At 33.8% G+C, this 12474-nt stretch overlaps 1 protein-coding gene across 5 annotated transcripts in view; it reads right to left on the reverse strand.

The window, feature by feature from the left end:
- LOC309622492 (uncharacterized protein) overlaps nucleotides 1–12474 on the reverse strand; it is a 639059-nt gene that overhangs the window by 350153 nt on the left and 276432 nt on the right. The gene's annotated exons all lie outside the window — the stretch shown is intronic.

Genomic DNA, 12474 nt, shown 5'->3' on the forward strand with positions numbered 1-12474 from the left:
AAAGAGGGATTAGAAGGGAGAACTATAGTGTGAGAGTTTGGGGACATAGTTGGCATAGACAGAAAACAAGGAAGTTTATTTATCTGTTGATGTCCATGAATAAGTCAATAGTTGCTGTTGACATCTTATGACATAGGTCAGCATTTTGTTACACAGTAAATAATTATAGATCATTATATAGAATTCAGGCATTATGTTATCTGCTGAGGTTAGAAACCTAAGATATAGTTCTTATCTTCAAAAGAAACCCAGGGAGTAAGAGGAAACTTCACAGCAGTACCTGGTTCTCCACTAAGACATTTATGACCTTCTACGGTCATGGTCTGCAACCCCAATGAGGTTCACAGGGCTGTCTGGTCAGCTCTCTCACCCATTCTTCACAGCAACTATTTCAAACTCACTCTCATCTCTCCAAAACACTTACCCTCACTCCCAGGAGACAACCTTTCCTCCCACTCAGCAGGGAAAACAGAAACCATTGCGAGTTAACTCCTTTGACCTGCTGACATCTAGCATATACTTATCCTGGGTCCTCTTTTTTCTCTCTTACCACTTCTATCACTCTACCAAAATTGTTGCCACTAGTGCTGCACACGGATAACTTTCAGTCATTCTCTTATTTGACCCTGGCATAAGTTGACACTAAAAAGGACTTTACCATTCTCAAAAATATTCCTAACCCTGCCTTCTCCTCACCCAGTGGCTTGTCTGAATACTACACTTTTCCCAAACTACTTTGGTCATTTCTATTCTCGGAATTTTGCCTGGTTGTTTTCCCTTGTTTGCTCCTTAAATACAGATGTTTTAATGTGGTTCTATCTTTAAAATATTATGAAAGCACTACTGTAAAGCCTGGCATAGCAAGAATGATGGAGATTTGTGTTTGTTTCTTAGTGGCTAAAGAAATTTTAAAAAGAAATTTGCTTGTCTAGTGTTATATTTCCTTATATTTCAATTTCTTTTGTAGTCAAGCACAGTATTCAGTTATTGTCTATTGTGTACAAAGCACCATACTATGTACTAAAGAAAGTTATGCAGGTTCTGCCCTGTCTAGAGGATTAACTCACTATGTCCATTACATGAGGCGCACACTAAGCCTTTGCAATCATTACTAGCATGTAGGAGCACATCAACTTTTGATTTAGTTCAATTGTGGGGCAGGGTTTTTGCCCTCTTCATGAATTTTTTCATCAGTCCTCTCAAGTCTTATATCATGGGTATATCCACACCTATCAGTAACAAGAATTTGCGTAGACTCCGGAAACTATTGACCCCCCAAGAGTTTCTATTAAAAACTGAAAAATAACTTAATGTCATTTATTAAGTTCATTTTATCTGTACAAGTAGCTTAGACTACAAAATATACTAAATATATGTTGAGATAACACTTTTCATATACCTTATCCCTTTCCCTAGGTCAAATATTAAAGATGTCACTTCAGTGCTTCATGCTGGAACCATGCTGCAGGGGTAGTTGGACCTGAGCATGGAAACTTATTGCACAGAAACTATCATAAAAATTTTAATGAAAATGTTTGCATAATGGATTATGAGGTGTTCTAGATTGCCATTCATTTTTTATTCCACTAAAACAGGAGTTTCTTTAAAAAAACATATACACAACTCATATGCATTTAAAATATTAAGACAGGAAAGTACAGATTCTGAGTAATTTACTAACTATATGCTCAGGGCATGTGTGGCACACAGAAAGATGTGCTAAATTAACTAGGTTTAACTTTTGTACCCTGGGGACTTTCTCAATAGAATCATCATCAGTGTTATTTATGCTGCTTTGTGAGAGCAAAATATTGAACTATCAGTGTTAGTAGAAAGAACATATATTGAAGAGATCATGGAAATGATGGTTGGTTCCTTTGCAAAACTGATGTTCCCATGAACTGCTTTTTTTAAGGAAAATAAGGGTAGAGCTCTCTTGCTATTTCCATGTTAAAGGATGAAACAATAAAAGAAAATTAAAATTTAATCTGGAACTTTATCTCTTTGAAAATCTTTAGAAATGGGACATTTACCTACTTGTCATGGTCTTCACTGGTTTATGAAGGAAGGTCTTACTATCACATGCCATGATGATGGAGAGAAAAGAAGACTAAACTAAAATTTTTCTGCTCAACCACTCCACCCTTTTAAAATAGCCTGTACTTATGTTTTATTCTCTTCATCCACCATGTCCAGACAGCAGGGGATGGAGCTGGGAAGGTGGGAGAACAATGGATAAGCTGGAATTGAGGTAGAGCTATTTGAGAATGTGTTCTCCTGCCTGTAGTAATATTTGACAGAGAAATTAGAGTAGACACCATCGTCACTTTTATCCTTCTCCTCAAATACTTTCACAGGGTATAGGGGCAAAATAAAGAAGATGCAGGATGGTAGTAGTGGGGTTGGACAGGGTCTTGCCAGGGTTCTAGATACTAGCTTCACAGGTCTTGCTGCTTTGCCCACTTTGAAGATGTCTACTGTATAAAAGGCTTTTCAGTATCCTTGATAACTACTGGGTTGATCATTTAAGCTGGAAAATTCACAAGTATGTGGAAATTAAACAACATACTCCTAAATAACAAATAAGAAGAAATCACAAGAGAGATTAGAAAATACTTGACATGAATGAAAATAAAAACACAAGATAGCAAAACTTGTGGGATACAGCAAAAGCAGTCCTTAAAGAAAAATGATAAAGATCTAGATCTAAATGCTTACTTTAATAAAGGAAAAGATTGTAAATCAATTCTCCATCTTAAGTAACTAGAAAAAGAGGAGAAAACTAAACCCAAAGCAAGAAGAAGGAAGGAAATAAAGACTTGAAGAGAAATAGCTGAAATAGGGAATTAAAGAAATAGAAAAATCAGTAAAAACAAATATATCTATAAATAGACTGATGAAGAAAAAAGAGAAGACTACTAAAATCAGGAATTATAATAATGACATTACTTCTCACTTTACATAAATAAAAAGAATTATAATGGGATAATATGAATAATTATATTTCAACAAATTAGGTAAACTGGATGAAATGCACAAATTCTTAGAAACACACAACCTACCAAAACTGATTCAAGAAGAAATAGAAAATCTGGATAGACCTAAAGAGATTGAGCTAGTAATGGAAAAATTTCTAACAAAGAAAAGCCCAGGGCCAGATGTCTTCATTGGTGTATTACACCAAATATTTAAAAAAGAATTGATACCAATACTTTTCAAACTCCTCCAAAAAATAGAAAATAAATGCTTCTTAACTTATTCTATAAGGCCAGTGTTAGCCTAATTCTAAAGTCAGAAAAAGATATAATAAGGAAAAAAAATTACAAATCAACATTTTTATGAATATAGATAAAATACTAACCAATGGAATTCAGCAGTATTTAAAAAAGCGTGATATACAATTACCAGGTAGGACGTATTCCAGGAATGCAAGATTTCTTGAGCATATTAAAATCAATTAATGTCATATATCATACTAATAGAATAAAGAAAAAAAGATCATCTCAATAGACACAGAAAAAGCATTTGACAAAATACAACACACTTTTGTAATAAAAATACTCAACAAACAAGAATGGAAAAAAAAATCCTCAACCTTATAAAGGACATCTCTGAAAAATCCACAGCTAACATCATACTTAATGATGAAAGACTGAAAACTTTCTCTCTAAGATAAGCAGACAAGGATATCTGTTCTTTTTACTCTTATTCAGCACTGTATAGGATTACTAGCCAGGACATTTAGGCAAGAAGAAATTTTTAGAAATTATCAAGATTGGAAAGGAAGAAGTAAAACTACTTGCAGGTGGCATTATCTTACATACATAAAAAATATTAAAGAATACACACATAGACACATAATCAGAGCTGGTTAATGAGTTCAGCAAAGTTGCAGGATACAACATTAATATACAAAAATTCAATTGTATTTCTATATGTTAGCTATGAACAATCTGAAAATGAAATTAAGAAAACAATTTTATTTTCAATAGCATCAAAAGGAATAATATAACTAGGAAAAAAATTCAACCAAATAAGTGTAAGATTTGTATGCTGAAAACTACAAAACATATTTAAATAAATTAAAGAAGAGTTAAATACATGGAAAGACATCCTCTGTTAATGGATTGAAGACTTAGTATCATTAAAGTGGCAATACTCCCCAATTGATGTACAGATTTAATGCAATACTGATGAAAAGTCCTTTTTTGCATAAAAGGACAAACTCATTCTAAAATTTATAAGAAATGTAAGGGACCCCAGATAGCAAAAGCAGTCTTGAAAAATAAGAATAATGTTGGAGCACTCACATTTCCCTATTTTAAAACTTACTACAAAGCTAGTAGTAGCTACTAGCTAGTAGTAGTAGCTAGTAGTAGCAAATCAATACAATGTGATGCTGGCACAAAGCCAGACATATAAATCAAGGGAAAATAATTGAGAGTTGAGAGATAAACCCATTCATCTATAGTCAACTGATTTTTGACAAAAGTTCAACCAAGAGTGTTCAATGGGGGATTATAATATTTTCAACAAATAGTTTTGGGAAACCTGACTATCCACATGCAGAAGAAAGAATTTGGACCCCTCACACAATATACAAAAATTAACTCAGAAAGAATCACAAACATAAATGTAAGAGCTAATACTCTAAAAATCTTAGAAGGACTCATAGGTGTAAATTCACACGATCTTGGATTTGTCAAAGATTTCCTAGGTATGACACCAAAACCAAAAGCTACAAATGAAAAAATAGATAACCTGGATTTTTTCTAAATATAAAAACATTGTGCTTCAGAAGACACTATTGATAAAATGAAAAGACAACCACAGAATTGATAAAAATATTTCCAAGTTATATATCTTATAAGCAGCTAGTATCCAGAATATAAAAATAACTCTTACAACAAAAAGAGAAATAACTCAATTACAAAATGGGCAAAGGACTTGAATAGACAGTTTTCTACTGAAGATATACAAATGGCCAATAAACACAACATCGAAGAATGTGCACAACATCATTCATCATTAGAGAAATGTAAGTCAAAACCACAGTGAAATACCACTTGACACCACAAGGATGTCCATTAAAAAAAAAAATAGAGAAAATATAACAAGTGTTGGTGAGGATGTAGAGAAGTTGGAATCACATACATTGCTGGTGGGAATATAAAATGGTGCAGCTGTTAAAAACAATTTGGCAATTTCTCAAAAAGTTAAACATAGAGATACCATATGCCACAGATATTGCACCTTTAGGTATACGCCCAAGAGAATTGAAAACATGTTCACACAAAACTTGTACACAAATGTTCATAGTAGGATTATTCATAATATCCAAAAAGTAGAAGACCTAAATAGACATTTCTCCAAAGAAGACATACAGATGGCCAAAACGTACATGAAAAGATGTTCAGTATCGCTAATTATTAGAGAAATGCAAATCATAACTACAATGAGGTATCACCTCACACCAGTCAGAATGGCTGTCATTAAAAAGTCTACAAATAATAAATGCTAGAGGGAGTGTGGAGAAAAGGGGACACTCCTATGCTGTTGGTGGGAATGTTAAATTGGTACAGCCACTACGGAAAACAGTGTGGAGGGTCATCAAAAAAATAAAAATAGAGTTGCCATATGATCCAGCAATCCCACTCCTGGGCATATACGCAGACAAAAATATAATTTGAAAAGGTACATGTACCCCTATGTTCTTAGCAGCACTACTTACAACAGCCAAGACATGGAAAAAACCTAAATGTCCCTCAACAGATGAATGGATAAAAAAGATGTGGGATATATATACACACACACATATATATATCACATCTTTTATATATATATACACACACACACACACACACACACACACATACACAATGGAATATTGCTCAACCATCAAAAACAATGAAACAATGCCATTTGCAGCAACATGGATGGACCTAGAGATTATTCATACTAAATGAAGTAAATCAGAAAGAGAAAGACAAATACCATATGATATCACTTATATGTGGACTCTAAAATACAAGTCAACATATCTATGAAACAAAACAGACATAGAGAACAGACTTGCGGTTGCCAAGGGGAAGGGGAGGTAGGAGAGGGGAGGAATGGGAATTTGTGATTAGCAGAGGCAAATTATTATATAGAGGATGGATAACAACAAGGTCCTACTGTATAGCACAGGGAACAATATTAAATATCCTGTGACAAACCATAATGGAAAAGAATATGAAAAAGAATATATATATGTATAACTTAGTCACTTTGCTGTACAGAAGAAATTAACACAACATTGTAAATCAACTATACATCAATAAAATTTAAAACAATATCCAAAAAGTGGAAATAATCCAAATGTCCATCAACTGATTAATGGATAAACAAATGTGGGATATCTATATAAGGAAATATTATTTGGCAATAAAAAGGAATGAAGTGATGATACATCCTACAACGTGGATGAAACTTTAAAATATTATGCTAAGTGAAAGAAACCAGTCACAACAGACTACCTATTGTGTGACTCTACTTATATGAAATGTCCAGAATAGGCAACTCCATAGAGACAGAAGTTGATTAACATTTGCCTGGGGGTAGGCGGAGCAGGAATTCGGAGTCACTGTTAACAGATACAGTATATCTTAGATAGTGATGATGGTTGCAAATATTGAAAATATCCTAAAAAACCACAGTGGAGTTCATGTTATGTAATTTTTATATTAATAAAAAGATAGAAAAAAAAATCAAGTCACCTCCATCGACCCAGATGCCCCAATGACTATGAAAAGCAAAACCTTCCTGCCAACCACATGGAGCATAAGGAAGAAATAAACTTTGTTGCTCTGAGCCATGGAAACTTGGGGTTGTTGTGTTACCGCAGCATATATTCGCCTATCTTATTAATGTAGCCAATAAATAGATAATTCCTCTATTTACCTACAAATTAAGTTAGAAAATCCATGCCCTCTCAAAATCTCTAGACAAAGTTCCATCATTCTACATTTATCAGATTATAGATTTCTGGATCAAAGCAATCTTGGTTTGATATAAATCTCTATATGTCACTGAACATAAATATTTGAAAGTGCCATGGAACTTAATGAGGACCCTAAAACCTAAAAATACACAGTAGACATTTGGAAAATAAATCTCTCTGCAAATATTTGTTAAATGTTTCCAAATGTTTAGTTTTATTTTCTATGATTTTACTTTACCATCATCTTAGAGAACAAATGAGGGTAGATTAGATGCTGGGTGATTATATTCTTATATGTCAAAAATTTTTCTTTTGCTATTTTGAAAATTCAACCTCCTTCAAAGAATTATAATACCCTTAATACTGATGTATAAGTGTCAGTATATTATATTTAAAGTGAATAAAAAATGATCCAAATTGAAATTGCACAGGGTTGGTGGAAGATTTATTGTATATGTATCTGCTAAACTTCAATTTGGGAAATCACTTTATGAAATCATAAAGTGATTTCCAAATGCATCATTTTTTCAATTTTCAAAAATCCTTACCCATCAAAAAAATTCTATTATCATGATACCATTCATCCAAATTTTCCTAATTATTATCATAGATGGAAGTATGTTTATGTTAATTGTGTGAGGTTCACATGTGGATCATTCTTACCTTTCCCTTTAAAGCTCACAGGAAGATTTCTTCTTAGATTGTGTGTAAGTAGTCAAGGACCTTATGCCTAGAGAAATTATATCCCAGAAAACCAAAATCATGTCTCAGATTTTCAATGTCTTGAAATATCCTTGCTAGTGTCACAATTTTCACTCTCATCAAATAGTGGAATTCTCTGTATTTTCCATTGCTTTCCCAAATAGTTACTGTTGTGGTGGTCAGTTGATGGCAAAGCAAATCTAATGGTTTATTTAAATATAAATGTGTAAGTAAATCAGTTTGCTTCATTCTTTTGCCTAAAATACTCCAGTGTGCTTAAACTAATATCCACAAAACTTATCGTGGTCTACCTGAACCTGCATGGTCTGGTCCCTGCCTATATTTTCTATCCTCCCTCCCTCTAGAATCATGAGGTTGTCCAAGCCTTAGGGTCTTCCTCTTGTCTGGTATATCCTGATTTCCACTGCAGATTTCACACGGCTGGCTCGTCCTCATCAATGTGGTCTCAGGTCAAATATCACTTCTTCCAAAAGAAGACTTTCTCTAACTACCCTTGTAAAAATATTCCCATCACTCTAACATTATTCAGTTTTATCATCTTTATTGCACTTATATAAACTTCCTGGCTTATTTATTAGTTTATTTGTTTATTGTCAGTATTATGTCCCTAGAATGGGAGCTCCCTGAGAACAGACAATTTATACTCAGTGCCTAGATGAGTGCTAAATTGTAGAATGAATGAAATAAGTAAATCATGTCTTGGGTTACTGACACATCACATTACAAATGATTTTGATGCTCCCCATCCCCCAACTCAATGCATGCACATCATTGCGCACAACTTCCCCCAAGTCTTTCAACAACTCCTTTGTCAAACAGCTCATCTCAGAGATCCTCAGAACAAAAGGGCTTCTGCAACCAGAGTCATTTCTAAAATGTATTAATAATTATTCATTTACACTATTCATTATTGTGCAAATAGTGACAGGAGCCTGGTTTGAGGACCATAGGTTGCTGCATGAAATGTGCTTGTTTTCCTCGACCCCAGTGAGCGTTCTCTGTGCTCATCTAAGGGCAGAATTTGGCCATGTGTGGTTAGTCGATTACAACAAACATATGGGGAAAATGGCTGAGAATGCTCAAATATTGAAACCATATGTTACTGCATGGGAAACTATGCCTTATTAAAGAACAAAACAAAAACTGAGAATCCAGCTAGAAACATACAGCTCAGAGCTTTTGCTTTCAGAGTTTAACCAGCACTCAATTTATTAGACTGAAGACTTTCTTTTAGATTGAACTCAGTCTTTACATCTCAGACCAGCTACTTAGTTAAAATATTTCTTTTGACTACAGATGCTTCCAAAAATCAAACATCTTGCAAAATTTGAAAATTCATTAAAAAGTATTCTGAATCCTATGAGATTTTTAAAATTCTGTTTTAAATGCCATGAAGATTTCATAGCTTTTATATATACTGCTCATATAAATGGAATATTTTAACTCTTTTTTTCAATTAACATCACACCATCTTCATAGAGAAATGGAACAGATAAGGAACTTGAATGATACACTTATAAGATATTAGTCTTGTTGTTAAAGACTAATAAAATTTAGATCAGAATAGGATTTGCACTGGAAGTGATGCTGAGCCTCCGTGGAAGATGTAAAAATAGACTCATACACATTTTCTTTTGATTCTCAGATGAACCTCACTTACAGTCCTTCATTAAATCTAAGGTGCCATCAGTTGTAAGATACACCACTACTAAGAAATAAAAATGCTGCTAATTAACTAAGATGCAATGTTCTCTTATCATATTAAATGTAATACACATTCTGATTTCAAAGAGTTTAATATGTGAAAACATATGCATGATCGAAATAATGAAGTATGCTAGTGTACTGGGTTGAATTTTGGTTTAATGCCCTAGTATAAAGCACCAAATCCAAGGCACTGTGAGAAATTCAAGAAATTTGCTTTTGATGGATTCACACTTCCTTTCCCATTTTGGTCCCTGTTTCCTTAGCTAAGGAGCTCAAGGCCCTCTCCTCTCCACCACCATCCATACAAAGAGCCTTGGCAGGAGGGGTTCCTTTCTGAGCTTTGCTTTCCAGGGAGGGCCAGATTTTCCAGACTTTTCCTTCTTTCTTTTTGTCACTGATAGATATTGATGTGATAGATTACTTTGGGCTAGGAAATTTGATAGCCAATGATAACCATATCTTATCATTTTACCAATATTTGCCTTTTAACAGCAGACACCCAAATTCACAAACTTTAGCCCAATTAAACCAGTTACCTACAGTGGATTTTGAAGTGTAATCACAGGCTATATTCTGAGATATAAAGACAATTAATACATGTAAATTATATCCTCATTTTGATTCACATATAGAGGGAGGCAATATACTGCAGTAGAAAGAGCATCGGTTTGGGGATTCACTAAGACCTTGTTTTAATACCCACTATGTGATCTGGAAGTCACTTAATATTTCTTAATTGTGTTTTCCTCACTGATGAAGTAAAAATAATGATAAATATATTTTCTAAATTTTATAGGCATAGACAAATGTAAGTTGTGTAGGATATTTTTAGTATAAAATTATGCTTCAACAATGTGATATAATATATAGTTATATAATTATATATGATAGAAACATGTTATATATAATTGTTTACTTTTGAAACCTCCATCAAATTATCAAATTGGGCCAAAGTGATATTAAGCCCTCGAGTGAGCTCTACTAACGCTATCATAAAACACTAGCTGTTATTCCTGATGATTTTCTTACTAATTTTGCATGTGTTGTTTAGATATCCTTGTGTACATATCAAAATCATTTACCTAAAGATCTAGGTAGTTATATAACTGATATTTCACATCCTGATAATTATTGGAAATGCTTTTATTTTTTCTCACATGAATGACATTAATATTCTATATCACTAATACATTTTTAAAAATTTGATCATGATGATTTCTATGTAATTTTTTTTCTTTTATTGTGCTTTAAAACTGTCATGCTTTGGTAATAGCACACTCCTACAATGAGAATGACAGACCTTTTATGCCTGCTACATTTCTGATTATTCTTACCTTTCCTGAATGGCCATTTTTCCTTTCCTCTTATTTCTCCATGTCTTGTCTTTAAATTTTTTATTAAGTTAGAACCAACTTCTTACCTTTTCATGATCCTTCTTCAAACTCCCAAGTTTTCTTTTCTTGTTTCAATAAGATTATAAATTCAAGAGATATGCAGTTACATCGAACCTTGTTTTTCTTGGTTAAGAATCAAAATATATTTATTGATTAAAAGATTAATTTGTGTCCATGTCTACAATTATCTGTATCTTTCTTAATTTTTATAAGGTTCTAGAAATAATTTTTTCAGCTTGCTTGAATTCTCTCAGGTTCAAACTTTTTCAAGCAAGTAAAAACTCTAAATATTTTTAAAGAAACAGAAGTTCAATTCTAGCAAAATTCTATTGCAGGGAAATCATGCTACCCACTGAGCAGGTTATTAGACATTGAGACATAGAGGGTGCTAATCAGAAGTGAAGAAGGGTGGTTTTGACCACAGATGGCAATCAGAGTTCTCCCATTGAAGATGGCTGAAATGAGATAATATGTTAAGGAAGTAAAGGAATGAAGGGGAAAAGTAAGATGGAATAAGCCTGGATAATAAAGTGAAATCATTCTGAAAATGGAAAATACTGGAGTAATGGTAAATGTGCCAGTGGACAGGGAGGACTTCAACATTTTAAAAGGAAGAAGGCAACTGATGGAAGAGAGAGGACAAAATTATGGACTTGACAGTCAGTTTAAATGTTCATGGAGAGTTCCCGAGTGTGTAGGAGCAGCTGCTGACAGGAACTCAGGATACAACAGTTTTAACTATCACCCCTAGGCAGATGAGTCCCAAGTCCTGTCTCTCAACTTAACCTTTCTCCTGAACTCCAGTTCGGTGGGTAGGCTTGTCACTCAGGGACACAAACTCAGCAACCATGCTTCCATCCAACTTATCCTGCTACTGTTAGTCTACAGACACATATCTATTTCTGTCTGTCAATTTGTCTCTGTTAACTTCACCATAACCCTGGCTTCTCTTTTTCCACTTGCCTTCTAAAAATACACTATTTGATACACTGACAGTGTCACTACATGTGATATGAGATCTAGAACTTTTAAAAGGAAAAATGTTGAAGGGAAGAATGAACAAACTGATGGACAGATGGATGGATGACTGAATTTCTTGATTACTTATTATCTGCCAAGTGCTATTCTAGTCCCTTCGCATACAGATGTGTCAAGAGGTAAATTCCCTGCCTCTACTTTATTGATAGATACAAACAAAACAAACATAGTTTATGCCCATTTGTGATAAGAGCTAAGAAGGTAAGCAAAACCAAATGAGATCTGAGAATGGTGGACTGCAAGAGCTGTTTGAGATTGGTTGATCAGAAAAGGCCCCTATGAATATCTGTCATTTGGGCAGAAAGCTAAATGAAATGGGAGAACAAGATACTCGGAGGAAAATTTTTCTAGGTGCAGGTAAAGCAAGCTCAAAGTCCCTATGATTAGAATATTCTTAGTCGGAAAGTGGTGAAAGTGGTGAAAACTACTTTCTGTTTTGTAGATTTGTCTATTCTGGACATTACATGTAAATGGAATCATACAACATATAGGTTTTTGTGTCTGGTTTCTTTTACTTAGTACTATGTTTTGAGATTCATTTATGTTATAGCATACTTCATCCCTTTTAATTGCTGAATAGTATTTCATTGACTGGATATGTTACCAGCTGGATTTTTGCCTAGTTTGGGG

This window comes from Balaenoptera borealis (genome assembly GCF_965194805.1).
Source record: "Balaenoptera borealis genome assembly, chromosome: 2".
In the NCBI taxonomy this organism is placed as follows: Eukaryota; Metazoa; Chordata; class Mammalia; order Artiodactyla; family Balaenopteridae; genus Balaenoptera; species Balaenoptera borealis.